The sequence below is a fragment of the Panthera pardus genome, unplaced genomic scaffold (assembly GCF_024362965.1).
Source record: "Panthera pardus isolate Hobbes unplaced genomic scaffold, ASM2436296v1 HiC_scaffold_15, whole genome shotgun sequence".
NCBI classification, from domain to species: domain Eukaryota; kingdom Metazoa; phylum Chordata; class Mammalia; order Carnivora; family Felidae; genus Panthera; species Panthera pardus.
In genome coordinates, this window is record NW_026526710.1 from 55,822,467 (window position 1) to 55,841,297 (window position 18,831).

The window sequence follows — 18,831 nt, forward strand, 5'->3', positions numbered from 1 at the left end:
TGTACAAGTTTTTGTGTGGACATACATTTTCACTTGTCTTGGCAATATAAACCAGAGTGGAATTTCTTGGTCATATGGTAATCCTATGTTTAATGTTTTGAGGAATTGTCAAACTCTTTTCTAAAATGGATACACTATTTTCCAATCCCATTAGCTATATATGATAGTTCTAGTATCTCTGCCTTTTTACAAACACTTGTTATTACCTACATTTAGAAATTATAGTCATCTTAGTGTGAAGTCATATCTCATTGTTGTTTGAATTTGCAATTTCCTAATGACGATTGAGGCTGAACATTTTTTCATTTATTGTTTATTTCATTTATTGGGCTTTTGTATATATTCCCTGGGGAGATGTCTATTCAGATCTTTGGCCCATTTTTCTATTGCATATTTAATCTTTTTGTTATTGAGTTATAAGAGATTTTTAAAAGTATATTCTTGATACAAGTCCCTTATTAAATATATTTTGCAAATATTTTCTCTAATGCAATGAGTTGTCTTTTCACTTTATTGATGGTTTTGTTTGTAGCACAAATGATTCTAATTTGGTATAGCACAATTTATTTACTTTTTTGTTGTTGTTGTTGGTTGTGCTTTTGGTATCATGTGTAAGAAGCCTTACCTAATTCTTGGAGATTTTCCCCAATGTTTCCTCCTAATACCTTTGTATTTTTAGTTCATACATTTTAAATGTAAGGTGCCCATTTTATATATTATAATCAAAGACCCATATTATTTTACAGCTATGGTAGGCACAATAATGGCACTCAAAGATGTCTACATCCTAATCCTCAGAACCTGTGAACATCTTTCTTTACATGGTGAAAGAGAACCAAGATTGTTGATTCAATTAAGGCTTCTAATCAGCTGACCTTGAAACAAGATTATCCTGGATTAAAGAAACAGACCCAACCTAATCACACATGTCCTTAAAGTGGAAGAAGCAGTAGCAGAAAAGATCAAGAAATGCAGTGTGAAAGGAAATCAAGCCACCATTTCTGAGTTTGAAGATGGAGGAAATAGGCCACAAGCCAAGGAATGCGGATGGCTCTAGACGCAGAATAAGGCAAGGAACTGGAGTCTTCTCTAGAGCTTCCAGAATGGATCACAGCTCTGTTGACAGTTTGATTTTAAACCAGTGATATCTGTGTGGGAACTCTCACAGGACTGTAAGATAATAAATTTGTATTGCTTTAAGACACAAAGTTTGTGGTAATTTCTTATAGAAGAAATAGAAAACTAATACAGCAGTATTTTAGGCTGAGTAGTTGCCTTATCTGTATAACTGTCTTTATGGCCTAGAGCCCTTTTGTTCATCTAAAGACTGGCTAATTTCTGACCAATTAGGGAACATTGTACTTCCCTCCCTATTTTCCATTTGGCTTTCCCTCACTACAGCAAAGCGAAAACCCCAGTGTCTGAAGCCACATTCAGAGAGCTGAACTGCCTGCCTCGCTGGGTAGACAACAACTCCAGTATCCTCAGCTGCTAATATTCTGCCACTAAATCTACTTTAAAAAACATAAAAAGAAAAATAGTGGCACACTAAGGAAAATAAATGTTTAGATGAATTCATGTGCTTTCCACTAGAGAGGATAATAATAAATCTGCTGGGCAGTACAAATTGCCCTCCAAGTTTAAAGTCACCTCGTCATTCCCAGGGAGATCAGCTGAATTAATGGTCAAACATGTTAATAGAATAATGGAGTGTCCTTAACCATTTCTAGAGGAGGAAGGGGAGGGGTGTACTGGATGCTTATTTTATGGCAATTTATGTCAGTGTAAAAGTTATAAAGATTGCCAGAAAGTAAAGGGGCATGATGTAGAATCACTGGAGAAACTGTAAAATCAATATCTCTAGGGTTTTCAACACTGTACTTGGCAGGTCCTTTCAAATCCATTGCCTGCCTGATATTTTATGTATGTAACTGGCAACGGTGATGGTGGATGATGTTCAACTCATGGAGTTGGCACCAAATCAATCATCAAAAACGAAAATGCATATGTCTCTCTCCATTTTCTATCTGCTTTCTCAGATGCTGTCTGAGATTAGATCCTAAACCCAAGAGAAAGTTATCCACAGCAAAGGCTGATATGAAGGATTCTAAAAGTGTCTAAATAGGTAGAAAAATGCACCTAGCACCATAGATTTTTCTTGGTTAAAAAATAGCAACTTATTCAAATGGTTGGAAAGTTAGTTTTAACATTGGGACACCATTTTACTTCCATAATTTTGCCATACGTTAAAAAGATTAATATATTTTTGGTAAAATTATGGGAAAATGGAACATACGATTATTGATAGAATATACACTGGAAAACCATTTGTGAAGTCAAAATCAATCATACCTAATGTAATCTGTGAGCATAATCTAACCCACTATATGTAACTAGGCAGAGGCTTCCTAGAGTTTTTATATATATACCTATGGTTTCCCAGTAAACTCTTTGGAACCATCATTTTGATGCTTCAAATTTATATTAGTGGCAATAACTTTCCTGATATCCAAACCCTCAACTCAGCCACAGGTTGTATAAACCTCTAATCAGCTGCATCAAAAGCATAATAATTATAAGAATTGAAAGGCTTCTGACTGACACAGTATGTCATATGGGAAACTGTTTTCTGGGAGAAAGAATCCTGAAGATGAAATCAGGAATATGTGCTTTGATCACATTAGATTTGAAATCAAGATGCCTATTTGCCTATGTGAAATGTGACCCTGGTGGCCAACTGAGAGCGATGAATCAATTTTCATTATTGCGTATAGGTGCTGGAATCAAGTCTGTGTAGAAGGAAAGATGTTAGGGACCAAGTTGCTGCTGGAATAGAGCAATTTAGTGAAAATATGGGTATGTATGAGTACAAGGATTGTGGAACAGATTTCATTGGAAAGTTTGCAGACAGAAAGTAATAAATGTAGGGATTTTAATTACCAGGCTAACACATGGTCAGAAGGGCAGAGTGCTCCTTTCGTTGATATAGAAGGATCTCTTATCTCTTAAAGCTTCAAGGTTAATGTTTCTGATCATCACACTCAGTGTTTGGTCTTACTGATGGCTAAGTTACAGCATATGTTGAATCAAAGCTATATCATATCTCTTAAGTCAAAAGTGCAGCAATGATAAAGAAAGCGTGGGATCCTGAGAATTGGAATTAGGTACATTTTGATAGATTCTACTGCCTGTGTTTGAGTACTTAGAAACCCCAAATCCTATGCAGCTGCATATTTTACCAGCAAAGCAGCTCCTTCTTTCCTGTCTGAGGTGTTACCTCCCCCTTGCCTGAAGACATTTATTATCCAGACCTGAGAAAATTGGCTTGCAACGATGTGTCAATTCTTTGCAAGACCCATCAGATCTTATTGCTATCACTCTGCTAACTTGACTCAATTCCTAGCAGAACCTACTAGATATGCCAGTGGCTTCCCAACAAACTCTTGTAACTGCCATGACAATGCTTGGAAACTGGTATCATTTGCAGTAGCCTCCCTTATGTTTAATCTCCCTGGCTCTTCCAACGGTTACATAGATCTCTAATTCTCTTTATTAAAATGAATACAAAGTCTGACCCAGAAGGAAGCACCATCCAAATGGAAAGAATCACAAGATTTATTTATGTTGGTAGAACCTTGCTAAATATGCATGAGGATTGATCCTGAAAGTGTAAGACCAAGGATAATAAAATTATTAATATTGTATCAATTGTTTTATTGATAAAAGTCAAATGTATCAATATATCTGCACTGACCAGAGATTCTGGATTCAGAAATTTAGCCTAAGGAATGAAAGAATTTCATACATTTTACTTGGTCAGTTTACTAAAACCTAGACTCATAATCTCTATGTTTAGATCCCAGAACTTCCTTTTCATATTATGTTAAGAGGAACCCCACACTCAGAGTGGAGTGTTGGTTTGGATTTATTACATGTAGTTGCTTATACATCCTCTAAATAAGTACCTTGGAAAGACGCAGAGTACACATTGAAAAATACAGTGGTGAGGAGGGCATAATCACTTCTAAATAGCTTTGCAGAGGCTGGCCTCTGAAAGCTGGGGTTGTTAGTAAGAGATGTCAAAACTGAAACAGACTTCCTGATTTCCCAATCTCAGAAATTGAGAGTCTAATGAAGCAGTGAATTTCCAAAGACAAGATGAGTCTGGCTACTGTAATGGAAAGCAGGAATAGAGAACTCAAAATGGCTTAACCACAAAGACCTCTTAATAGGGTTACTTAATTGTGGTGTTTTCAGGACCAAAATAGATTGGAAGCCCTTAAAATTCATACTTTATCTATATAAGTAAGCATCCCTAGGTCACAAATGGAGTCATATTCCCACAATAAACTCACAACCTTTCATTCAATGCCAAGTCCTGAGTTTATTCACAGATCTAGAAACCTTTAAATGAGGAGATAGAATAATCTCCTTGAGGAAAATGATCCCACAATGCTACCAGGACTAGAAAGCTATTTCTTAGTTTTCCCTAAAGGGATCTTTGACCATTGAATGGGATAACTGCACTGAGGAAAGGGAAACTCCCAGAGTTTTCAAGGATTACTGGACACTGGCTCTGAATTGAAGATAGTTTCTGGGGATGCAAAATTCACTGTATTCTGCCAGCTAGGGAAAGGCTATGGCAGTTAAAGAAGGAACGAAACTTTTCAGTTTGTCTTTCTCTGGACACAATGATCCAGAAATGTATTTCTCCACCCTCTTTAAGTTAGGCATGGCCACATGGCCTGCTTTGATTAAGAAAATATGAGTGGTAGTAATATGTATCACTTCTGAGCAGAAGACTTCAAAAGACAGTGTGTGGTTAGCCAAGTTCTCTTCCCATGTCGCGGTAACATGAAACATTTTAGATGATGTTTCCTCTATTAGCCTCAGTCCCAGGGCAAGGGCATCACGGAGCAGATCTCTCACTAAGTGGAGATGAAAATGTATCATGGTTAAGAAATACAGCTTTGCTATTTTAAGTCACTAAGATTGTTTGTTAATGTAGCATAACCAACCCTGTCCTGACTAATAGACTATGAAATATGATTCAGTTACTAAGGAGAGAAGAATATCTGCATCTTACATAGAGATATCCAAGGTAAATTAAGTTTAAATGTATGTAAAAATGTAGATGAATAAATTGATCCTATCAATGTTAAAACAGGCAAACAAACAAAAGGTACCACAAAGATATTTTTTGCAACACTATCTGTTTATGTGAGATACGTAACTGTATACGTATAATAAAAAAGATCCAGAAGCATGCACAGCTAGTTCACAATACTGCTTAGCTATATAGAGAAGTGATGTTTCCAGGGACAGGTGGGAGGGTGTGATGAGGATTTTCCCCTTTTAGCCTGTGTCTCTATTGTTTGATAGTAGACATATTTTACATTACCTTAAAAATTAATTTTAAAAGTATGAACAGGAAAAAAACGAGGGAGGAGAGGGAGGATTTCAACCTTTATAACAAACAGGATAAAAAAAAAAGGGAGATTAACAATTTTTAAAGCACATTTTTTTCTCCTTCTCCCCATATGTGGGCAGGTTATTTATTATAGCCGAAATAAACCACAGGTACCAACGTGGCTCAAGCATATGTATGAATATGGAGAATGGCAATACCAGATAAGTACTAATTGCAGTATTTTCTTTAAGCAAAATTGGTGTCCTAATTTCCTATTCCAGAGACATGCCCCTTAGAAGGATGCTTGGCTCCATTCTGGGTGGTTCCTTTCTCTCTATTTCATACATCAAAGCTCATTTCTATTCTCATTTGGAATACTCTAACTCCACTGTTATCAGTGAAATATTGTGTCTGGCTGCAGGAAACAGAATCACAGTTGCTGTGACTTAACCAAAGAGAGGTTTTATGTTACTTCTACAACTACAACCTTAGAAGTGGACAGGTTAAGCAAGTGTAGTTGCTGGAACAGATCACCAAGAGACTAGAAGCTTCTAGTTCCTTCTCTCCCATCTGCAGCATGTGGCTTTTATCCAAGTAGTCTCCACCTAATTGGAAATTGGTTTATTCACATTCTGGGCTCTGTAGAGCTTCAGAAAAGCACTTTAGGCAAGAATAAGAGAGCCATAAAAAAGTAAATAGAATTTATACCAGGAAAGACAAAACTTTCCTAGAAATATCCAATATATTTTCCATTTCCATCTCTTTGGATATGTCACATGCCCTCCACTCCTATCATCAGAACTATGGAAAACTGGGAACTCTGGCTTTTTGTCTGGGAATAATGTTGAAAATGGCAAGGTTTGTGTTCTTTTTTGAAGGAAGGTGGTTATAAGGAATGGGTAATTAGCTAGCAGTATCTGCCATCCCTTATCCTCTCTTCATTTGAACTCCTAACCTTGAAGTTCACCTTCGGTTTAACCTCAGAGATAAAGCCTTCCCAATTTATTGCTGACACCCTCAATTTAATCTTCTTGATGACTCTGAGACAATTATTGTTTGTTGCTCACGTTTTGTAAATTAATTGTATATTGCAAGACAATATTACTTAAATTTATTCTGTTTCCATACCGGATTGTTAACTCCTAAAAACTAGGGGTCATGCCTCTTTGTTTTGTACCTCAATAAATGTAGCGTTCTAGGCACAGGAAGTTAACATTAGGTTATATTATCTAATGGATGACTAAGGCAGAAAAAGTAGTTGGGGGAATTTCCAAATAATAAAACCAAGCTTATTGGATGGATAAGTTATATTTGGAGACTTTAAATAAGTTTAAGTTGAAATATATTGGTTTCTGTACATTGAAATATATTGGTTTGTTTTATAAGTCACTCCACTTTGACATGTGATGATGACCTCCAGGAATTAGAATCATGAGCATGAGTAGCAAAAATGGAAAAAAAAAGTTATATTAACAATTTAATCTCATGTACCAAGTCACTGATATATGGAACCAAAGAGTACGCTGGGTCCAATGTATAAAGCTAAGGCATTGTTCAGAGGAGTTCAGAACATGTGGTTATCAAAGGTACACTGAAGCAAGGAAATAGTGTGTCAAGGATGGAAATACTTGCTAACAGAAGTGGAGAACACACTCATGCTCCCCCCAAAAGCACTGATGTTTAATAGAATATCAAAATAATATAGACTCATCCCGTGTCCTTAAGCACATTACACTATGATCTTGATTTTCACCTAGGAGAATGGGAAACAAAATTTATTAGTAGATCTTCTCTTCAAGTCCTTCAGAAAAGTACAGGCTCCTCCTGAATTCACAAAGACATTAAGACATGTGAGGAAGTCATTCTGGGCATAAAATTTAGCCCCTTCTTTTTGTCATGTTTTTAAATGAATTGTTTATCCAAATTAAAGATTGGAAACCTGTGATGTCACTCTTACTCCATTTCCGATTTCTGCCCCAATTCTTCTCTTATTCTAATAATTTTGGTAATGTTGGTTTAAATGTGACTAAGGAGGGAGTGGAGAAGATGTTGACCTTTTTTCCCTGTCCTGATCTCTCACTTTCAGTCCCAGATAAGCCTAAACGTGTAGGTGTGAGGTAGTGCCTATTCTGAAGTAAGAAAAGGACACACGGAGTTTAAGCCCTGAGTGGACTGATACCAGGAAATCGTTAACTTTCCGACTGCTATATCATACAAAGATGACTCGGTTTATGAGAAACTCACGAACGGGTGTGTGTTAATTTCATAATTATGTTGGGTACCCAAATGATTGTGTTTCATTCAAAGCAGTGGTTTTCAAACAATTTTGTTGTTATTGTTATGGAAAACTTTTTTTCTTTCAAATGAAATTATGCACCGCAGTTCTATAAGCTGGAAAAGCATATCTCCTCTATTTGAATATGAGTAGGGAGACAGGCAATCCTTTGCTGCCAACTCTTTGCTCAGGGACAGCCTTCTTTACTCTGGAAGACAATGAATAAGGTGACAATATAAACTAATTTGCCCAGGACAGCTCTGGTTTACATCTGTGGGTCTGGTGAATTTATAAATAGGGCCCCACTTCACTCTCAAAATGGACCTAGTTTGAATAATAAATTATATGGCATTCTTACCTATGAGGTATCCTAAGGGAACCTTGGTGCTTAAGGACTCATCTGGAAAACCACTGAGTAAATTGAAATAGCTATGATTTATTTGATATAAAGAAATAAATTTGGGTTTATTTAGTGAGTCAAGTCATAACATGTAATGATTTTTACTTACTGCTTTAGACATGTGAATGTCAGTGTTTGGACTTACTGATGAGTGAAATATTAGAGAGGGAGTCCATATCATTGGTAGCAATAATGCCTCTTCTGTTAATTACCTCTGTGAAATTGAAGACTATTTTGCATACATGGACCTCAGTTTCCTGTGTTCTAAAATCTTGGGATGGTACTTGAAACTCCATCTCTAATATTCTATTCTGTGGAACTGGACATACCCTTACTTAGGAAATCTACTCTGTTCCATTTGTCGGCACAATTATAATAATCAGTTCCTGCCTGTTACAGCAGATTTCAGGAACGGTTTGTAGCACTTTGCTATTCTACTCATAGTAAGTTATTCCCACAAATAGGGAACAGGGGATTGATAAGAGAAAGCAGTCCCCCATGAAGTTTTCTCCAATAATAATTAACTTGAGTGTTGAATGCTGCCAATGAGATTCATTATTTCAGAGCTGGTTTTTTTCCAGACACTTATTTCATTTGGCTGGCCTCTGAAAAACCATGTACTATTGAATATAGTTAACGCTTCTCTAAATGTTTCTGAAATGCGCAGGTGGTGTGCTACAATGAGAGTAGATTACTTTGGAAAATACTGCTTCAAATAACCACTTTTCTCAGGCAATGGCATAATGCAGGCACATTAGAAGAACAAATAGGAGAAGGACTTTACATAAATCTTATCTAGCTACCAATATGAATGGTCATCACCTTTACAACTATGGTTCCTCTTTTTAGGAGGAGGTAGATCTTCAAGCACAGTTCTTTAATGATGAAATAAACTCTAGATATGTGCATAAAATGAAGACCTTGTAAATCCAATCCCCAAGTTCAGGAAAGAATTGAATCCCAAAGTCTGTGAAGCATATCAAGTGGCCGATGTCTGGATGCCATTGTATAAGCCTGGGTCTAAAATTAGAGAAGACAGACAATCTGAGAAAATAATTTTTAAGGATACCATTCAAAGGATGTGATGAGCTATATGGGAATATTTCCAGCTAGTAGTGCTCTTTAACAATCCAACACATTTATAGAAACCATTTTGGTTGCTGGGTGAGAATATCTACCTCTGGAGTCATTTGGAGAGACCATAATAAAAACTTCTGAAAATTGCACATACTATTATAGGAACATAGAAATAACTACTTTTATCTGCAGAAAAAATTCACAGTTTGCCTAAGTCTGTATAGTTATTCATGTTTTCAGTCCCAGGGCATAAAAATGAGGAAAATTTTAGAGGAAGAAGTAGGTAAAATAATAACTTCTAAATTTTTATATTATACTTTTATTTATGCATTTGTTTGTTACTTTTATGATAATCACCTATATTAAGCATAACACTGGTTTATATGTATTAGATATGAAAGAGAAGGTAATGACCGAGATTCTCTACTAGTCAGAACAGACTAGATTAGGCTGAACTAAAGTTCTCACACTATAAAGCGTTATAACAGCACATGTTTATTATTCCTGTTTGTCTACAGGTCTATTAAGGTTTGACTAAGATCTGCTCTACACCTCCTTATTCTGTTACTGTATCTACTGAGTGGGCACCACTTCTAAAGATGCTTAAAGGGAAGAGATTTCTGGCTCAGATATGACAAGTATCGCAGCTATAGTGGCTCGTCACGTGGTATTACCAATCTACAAAGAATTCAGGAAGTATAATCCAAGCACATGATCAGGTGGCAAAGGGCTAGAAATAATAGACAGCATTAATGATCAGCAAAGTCTACCCTTCTGGTCACAAAATATTCACATCACACTCCCTCCTCAGACAAAACATTTTTACTTCCTCCCCAAGGAAGACAATCCAAAAGGTCTTATTTCCGAACCTTTCAGAGTATGGCATTAATAGTACATCAGAGGGTTGTGTGTGGGTGTCTTTAATCATGTCCACCTGATTAGAAAATCTATGTATTTGAAATGTGAGTTAATTGCTTCTACTGTGTCACAAACCTTAATGAAAGAGAAATAAGGTAATCACAGAAATAACCCATTCACAGGGAAGACACACAAAACTATCTCTGGTCTGCAGCAATTCTAAAATCCTCTTGGCAGAGATAGTGAGGACTCTGTGAGCAGGAAATGTTTGTTAATTAGATCCTGTGTTAGTTACGTGAGAACACTCAGACCACTATTCTCCATGGCCCTTGGCTCCGCTCAGGGAGGCCTTTCCTTTTTTGACACACACACATCTGAATTGAGCCTTGGACATTAGACTTCACTTGGAGCTTGAACAGCTTTCTCAGACTGCTTCCTGAGGACGTATGTCTCTGAGAAACTGAATTGTTGTCTCATCTACTAAATTGTAGTAAACTTTATGTATCAAATGCCATACCCATAGCTTTTCTCCCCTGGACTTGTGTGTGTGTGTGCGTGTGTGTGTGTGTGTGTGTGTGTGTGTGTGTGTGTGTGTGTGTTTACATTTCTTCTTCTATATTCTCAGCTATATGCCTGCCTTTTTAAAAATTTCATTGGAGGTTACTCTGTCAGGCTTCTGTGGGAGAGACACCTTGTACCTTCTCCTTTCTCTTAGCCATGTTTTTCATTTCAAGTATTTAATAGGTAAGTAACCACACAGCATAGGAAGGATATCTGTTCACAATTCATTAGCACATCTTGTCCCATGGCCCATCCAACCATGATGGGGACAGAAAGTAAAAATACTTTGTGCTTGAAAAGTAGAGAGCCAGAGATACTTGATGAACAGATTTCTTTCCTTAAATACTTGGCAAAAGAAGACTAATAAGACTACCCAAGAGACATAAATTGTATATTATCACTGGAAGCAGGGGGAGATGGCTCTAGCCTAGTGATTAGCACAGGGTATTACAACCCTGCCTCAGCTCTTCCATATTCGATGACTTTGGTAAATCAAATTCACTGTTCCAAAATTTTGTTTTCTTATCAAGAGGGGACTTACTTGTCCTAGAGGCCAACCAAGAAACACATTGGTTTTAATAGTCTTTGCTTTGAGAAATACAGATTTAACTAAATGACTCATGTAAGACATCTAGGAGAACATTTCTGTTGATCAGTTTTTTAAATCTGCTGAGGTAAAGTGGTGTTCCTAGCTCTAGGTCCCTTTCCACCTCTTGGGTTTCCCTTATCAATCTTTCTATCCCAGACTTTTTCTTTTTTTTTTTTTTTCCTTACAGTTTCTATAGAGATAGGATACAGCCATGCTCTGTGTGCCTGGAAGTTCCATTCTTCTGTAGAGGAAATGCTTTCATTAATAGGGCAGGCCTGGACCCCAGTGGCTCCCGTGTACAGATATTAAGAGGAGCATCTCTGCCAATGTACTTAGGCAGAACAATAAAGCATCTTTACAGCCCAGACTCACCAGAGCCACTATTGATTCACTGGCATGTGCTCTCTCAATAGTAAAAGGCTGCCAGGATTTACTCGCTCAGCTTTTCCCTTTCCTAGCCCGTCATTATTCAGTGTAAAACTCCTTTAACCTGGTGGAGTTGTTGCTCTTGCTAATACTGTGTTAGCAAATTATTGATCCCAATGATGAGAACAGGAATCGTTTCTCCTGTAGCAGGATGTGCAATTGGATCTACATTCTGCCCTGGTAATTTTCTCTATAGATCTTCCAGGGGGACTAGACAAATGAACCATTAAAAAGGGGTAGGGGAGGGAGGGAGCTGCCTAAGGTTGATAGTACATTTGAGCTAAATCCAGACTTTATTGTGTTTTTCAGCTTCTATTTGAAAACTTATAAACATCGCTCTTTGGCACTTTATGGTTTGGTTTTGTTTTTGGTAGTTTTATTTGGCTTGTTTTTAACTTTCTCTGATGGCCAAGGAGGAATTTTCACTTGTGAGCTTCTTCTGAAATTGAAATCAATGCAACCAACAATTTAGGGAGGTCCTGATAAAGGCAAAACAAGGTCAGTGACCTCTTCAGTAAAAAGGAAAAGAAGGCAACAGTGGTAATGAAAGTTGTTACATTTCAGCCAGTGGTAGTTGGAATTTAGTGACCCCAAATCTTCATTAAAATTTAGTGTTACTTCATCACCTCTCTGCCTTCACCTCCCCATTTTCATTTCAAATAACCACTGGGTAATCGTTAATCCAATTGTATCTAACTAAGATTCACAAAGTGTCTTCTGTGGTCCTAGCTCTGTAGATCCCTAAGATCAAAACAAAATAGAAAATTGAGTTCATTGGTCTATCCTGAGGCTTTAAGGATGTTGTATATGTTTTCCTAATTTGTTGAGAAATGAAGAGGTTTAAAAGAGAAACAAATGTGAAAAGAAATTATTTTTACTTATCTATTTAGAGAGAGAGAAAGAGAAGCAGAGAGGGAGACAGAGAGAATCCCAAGCAGGCTCCGCATTGTCAGTGAGCAGAGCCTGATGCAGGGCTCAAATCCACAGACTGTGAGATCATGACCTCAGCCACAATCAACAGTAGGACACTTAACCTACTGAGAGACCCAGGTGCTCCATGAAAAGAAATTATTCCAAATTAGAGCAACTGATTCCCACCCCATGCCCCTAGCATAAACTCTGGAAGTGAAAACAAAATCTCTCATTCATAGTGTTAGAGTAAAAAACTGAGCTTTCAGTGTGAAATAGTGCATGACTGAGCTGAGAATTCAAAGAGCACTGTAAATGAGCAGGGGGCAGGAGATACCCATTCTGTACAGAAGTATTAGAAGAATGTTGGCATGTCAGATGGCACATCGCTTTCTATTTTCTTTCTGATTTATATTGAAGGATATCAAAATCCTCAAGGCTAATTGTTTATTTAATATGGGTTACTGACTTAAATATGTTTTTTAGTACAAGAAAGTAAACTTATATCTCCAAGGTCCCTCTCGAATTTCACATCAGGAAGAAATGCTTAGTGAACTGTTGACCTTATACTGTTCATTAGGTAAGAAAATAATTAAGGCAGAAAACTTTCACTTTACAGTATACAGCATATGACAGATATGTAGGATATTTTATGTAAGCAATATTATATCCTGGATTATAAAATCCAAAGAGACAGTTACTCTTCTGAAATGAAATTTAAGTGTTACTTTATTAATTAATAGCATACAAAACATGATATCTCAATTTTAGCACATATTAGAGGTTGCAGGGATAAATGCCCATTTCCTGTTGAGGTGATAAACCCTGGAAATCATGGACCTTGACTTCTCATTTCTGTATTCCACCATAGCAGTAATTACTGTGGTTTATTCAGTATTTGTTTCTGGTAGAGATGGGACTTTTCACTAATAGTTACTGTAATTCTGGCTCCAGACGGTACTCAGGTGACATCACTGGATCATCTGACCTTATTATTGGTTTACCTTTCTTGCTCTGGAGATTGAAAGGAAAACTGGAACTGAGAAGAAAACACTGGGAAGGTTGTAGGAAAAGAAGAGGACACTGGAAGAGAATTAATCTATAGTCTATTTCTAATGGTATCATAATACCATTCAGTATTTGTATTATTCATTTATTAATGACTGGGATTTACAGAGTGCCCTCTGTGAGCCCAGTACTATAGATTCTACAAATGTAAACATAATAGAAAATTGAGTTCAATTGTCCACCCTGAGGAATTAATGATGGCTGTTAATTTGAACTAGAATCACAAAAAGGAAGACTTTATCTGGATCTTGACAGAAACATTTTAAAGCTATTATTTAGAATAGAGAATATATGAAATACATGGACAGAACAGAGAATATAGGCCATGTGCATGTGTACATATAATTAACCATGTGAAGCGCTTCAATAAAATGACCCAAAAGCATTTTGATGTACATTACCAGGTTTTTTTAGTTGTAGTATATTCCGATCTTAACATTTCATATTTAAATATTCTAATCAGTGAAGTGACGTTGATTTTCCCTCTATTTTTAACTAAATAATGTTTGTATTCTCTTGGCTTGACACTACAATTTTTTGAAAATTTTAAAACCTAGAACACCCTAAAGTAGTCTCTCATGGATGTCAGTAACTACAGAGAAAGTGGTTTGGATGTAATATCTTTGCTGCCGAAAATACCATTAATGTATAAAATCAGAGTAACATATACTTTATGAATAATAAATAAGCAATCATGGGGCACCAAATTTGATCTTAAAAATAAAGCTGTGGATGCAAATACCATAATTGAAATTCTTACAATCTATTTATGTGCATTCATGAAAAGGAATGAATACTCTTTCTGCCCTATCCCAACCCCTCCTTCTTAGTAGAGGCAATGAATATATCAATTGTGAGACTTAGCAACTGGGGTTCAGTGAAACATGCTTGATTAATTTTTACCGAGATTTCTAAAATAAAATGAGAAAGAAAGCACTCCATTCATTATATCAGGGAGGGGAAAGGGATCTTGATGTTATCGGACTATGTCCAACTGATCAAATGACACTCTAGCCAACTCCAGAAATGGATTCCTCATATGAAATAAATTTTCTCCCTGAAGATGAGAATTCAGGCATCTCGGGAATTGCAGAGGCCCAGCCTCTTTATAGTACCAGAAAAAAAAAAGATGAAGAATACCACAGCATCAGTCAAAACAGCAACAACAAAAATACTCTGTGTGGAGATGACAAGGCAGAGAGACCCACAGTTTGAAAAACCAGAAGCTGCAGTGAGAAAAGTATCCACAAGAAGTATTACTCTAGAGGTTATTAATTTCAAGTAGAGGGCATAGTCATAATTTTATGATGGGAATGAAGTATTTTGGATTATTGTTTTATAAGCAGTTTTAATCTCTACATACTAATAAATTATGTACCATGCTTTTCAATTGCTTTGATTCCATTTTGATTTTTTTTTAATATTTCAACATAGTTAGGGTGCCTGGGTGGCTCAGCTGGTTGAATGTCCAAATCTTTATTTTGGCTCAGGTCATGGGATCAAGCTCCTCACTGAGCTTGGAACCTGCTTAAGATATATTCTCTCTCTCTCTCTCTCTCTCTCTCTCTCTCTCTCTCCCCCTCCCCTCCCCTCCCCTCCCCTGCTCATGCTTTCTCTCAAATATATATTTCAATATAGTTATAAGTAGACAATATTAGAACTCAACTTCATACCTCATCATTGCAAGACTTCATTCTGAAAGTACATACAGCCAAATATAAGGCAAGATAGAGGGGAGAGACAGTTTTCAAGCTTTAACAGACTTACTGTTTTCAATTTTCCAAATAATTTTCCAAGCTTCTAAAAAGGAATGCAATGAATGTGTTTCTCTCCTTTAATAACTATCAAGTATTGAGACATTTCTGTGTATTCTGGACTCTACCAAATGCTGGGAACCTGGGCAGTGTGGTGGGATATGAAATTTAAAACAAGGCTCCTGTCCTCAGAGGAGGCAAAATACCTAAATTGGAAGACAAGACAAGCACCTGTATGTACAACAAAAACACACAATATAAAATTTAAGGTTAATTTTTTGGCAGAGATTACAGATGTTTTATGACTTTCAGGATAGTTGAAATTACTATGGAATAGAAAATATTCAAATAAGCAATAGAGGTCGAGGAGGGAACACTCTGCAAATTTAGCTCAGAATGCCTGCTAATCCTTTAGTGTGGACATTTAAAAGAGCTTCTTAAAGGGAAAAACTGAGGTACATTCTTTCTGATTTGATGCTGTTTGCTTTGGGTTTTGATTCTATTTGCTTTAGGGACTGAATTTTGGACTTTTTCTTACATCTTTTCATATTTCAAACACCACTTGTTTTAATGTGTTCTTTAGACTCCTGATCCAAGATAAGGTTACCCTTAGGAACCTCATCATTGGTACTTGCCAAGGCCTTAACTTAGGTTGGCTTGCACCAGAAACAAAATTTGAGATAGAAACTGACATCATCAAGGTTTATTGGGAACGACTACATGGGGACTTCCCTTTAATGGAGTAAAGGCAGTAGGAGTAGGCAGAGGGAGAAAATGAACTGTGATGTAACTGTAACAAAAGCCTCAGATAATCCCATAGGAGCTCTGAATATGGTGACCCTTAAGAAATGTCTCACCCATTGGGGAAAGAACTCCAGGTCTTTCAACCCTACCATTAAATGGACTGTCCCAAGGAAGGAAGTGAAATTGAAGGAAACTCACTTTTGATAGAGGAAGACTTCTGGAGAGAATCCAATCTGAATAATCAGCTGCTAACAGTTATAACAACTGGAGGAATAAGTGTGGCAGGGCTGAAGGGGTGATTTGGGTAAAAGTAGATGGATTGCTACATCTGCATTAAGAACATTGAGCCATTTGGATGGTTTACAGATGGCATTTCCTAGATGGTAACTCCTGAGGGAGGAAAAATGCATCTGTCTTGTTTTCTGTCATCCTGCCAGAACTGAGAGCTACAATAGGCACATAGTGGGTGCTCACTAAATGTTTGCTGAAATAAGTAACTAAATTAATTAATAAATATAGTATTGGTGGACTGCTGGCTTCTAAGGCGGAAACTAGAAGACTTCCATAAAACCAAGTTTGCAATCATCAAAATAAAAGATTAGATTTTCATATAATAGCTAATATATTATGTAGTCACTAATCAAAAGCCTTTGTTGAGTACCTACTATATACCCCACACTGAGTAAATTCAAATGGTATAAGACATGATCAGGCAGCAAATGCTAAGAGCTAAAGCTGAGATGCATTTTGTTTCCTTTAAACAAAAAACAAAAAACAGACGCCTTTGTTTACTCCCTGAAAGTAAAATGTTTCTCTTGATATTGCTCTTTTTCTATTTATTGAGAATCTGCATCAATGTAATTTCTGATACATTTAAATGTCAAATGATAGTAAATGGATGAAGCCATGAAAGAATGGCAATGGAGACTTAACATACATCCATGGGTTAATTTGAATATAAGATAGGCAATATTTTAAATGGAGATTTTACATATTAACACCCACAATGCCTTTAACTCAAATACATAATTAAGAAGGAAATGCACATTAATTTAAGTGGGAAGGGGTGTCAATTTGGATCCAAAATATAAAAGTTGTCAGCCTGCTACAATGGTATTTACCTTCACCAACAAAAGAACAAAACAAAGAGAAATAGGACACTGAATAGAGACAATAGATCTGTGAAAACAGCCAGCCAGTAATTCAAACTAGTAGCTCAAACAAGAAGATAAATGGAGGTTGTAGCTTTTACCATTAAGGAACCAGTTAGAGTTCCATTTGGTGCCAGAACTGTTCTGCCAAAAAGAACTTTCAGTTCCAACTAGCTGTGTCAGTCCTCCCCATAGAAACATTCTTGGCTTATACATGCAAACAAAGTGATGGTGAAAGTTACGTTTCAATGACCTTGTCTTTGAGATGGCAGTGACACATCATGGAAGAATTAGAAAGTTACACTGAGGTCTGTAATGCTATTATAACCCGTTGGGAGCCAATCCAATCTGGGTGAGATATTTCCTACGCTGTGCTCTCAGAGTGATGCATACAGCTAATTGTAAATATCTCATATAGAACTGCCACCTGCTTCCCTGAGTTACATCATTCACAGTTAATTTATATTCAGGTGGCACACACATCATTTTCTCTTAATTTCTACATAACAGTTCATTTTCTTTAGTTAGAATCAGCATTTCTCCTAGAGCATTTTGTGAAAGTACAGCTTTACCATACATAACCTATACAAAAGCCCCAGAATCCATGACAGATCTATTAAAAGGAACATAAATAATAACAGAGAAGGAAAACTTCCCAACGAAGGAGGACATTAAAAAAAAATCTAGATTCCTGGCTTGAACACAAGGCTGTCCCTTTAAAACAGAAATGCCACCATTTCATTATGCATTCTCTCAGTGTCCTGGTTGTGAAGGGAGGGCTGAGGGGGGAATACAACCTTAAATTCTTCAGAGCTGTCCTGGTTGGTTTATCTACTGTGATTTACTGTTGTGATTGTTGAGTAGCTGACCACTGATTTTAACACTAGGGTATAGAGGAGACAGATTGACATGGGTTTCATTAAAATTCAAGAAACTCAACTCCATAGAGAGCATGACTAACTTCCTTATACATGACAGGAATCCCCACAGATGGTACTTCACCCTTGCTAAAGGAATTAAGTCTACCAAAAGAATCCCTGTCTATAAGCAGCCAATTCCCCAAATCTACAGGCTCATCTGCACAGATATTCTTTATACTGTCATTCTTAAGTACCTTAGGGTAGCTCTGAAAGACAGGGGGCCGAGAGGGAGCAGCCGCGGCTGCCTTCACTACCCCTCAAGCATGCTGGTGGCGTGGGGATGATGGGATTATAAAGTAAACATAATAAAACACAGGACCAGGGCATCCGGTGGACACAGTCTATTTGCTGACTCCTCTTTGCCTGGAAAGAGCTGAAGATGAAATTCTTATTACAATTACACAGAATCCCTGCACCAAATTGGCAGTTATTAAACTATTACGCAAAATCACAAATGAGTATTGTATTTGGTTCCTGGTCCAATTAACTTCCTTTCTTCTTTTTCTTCTCTCTCTCTCTGCTCTCTGGCATTATGTTCTTAAATTCCACATTTCATCTTCAAATATTTAAGTTGTCAAGGAAAAAATAAACTAGCCATCACACATTCATTATATTGTGTCAAATAGGACATGAAGGAGACAGCTTTCTGTTTTTTTTTTCTGTCCTCTGCTCTTGTCAATCAAAAGCAC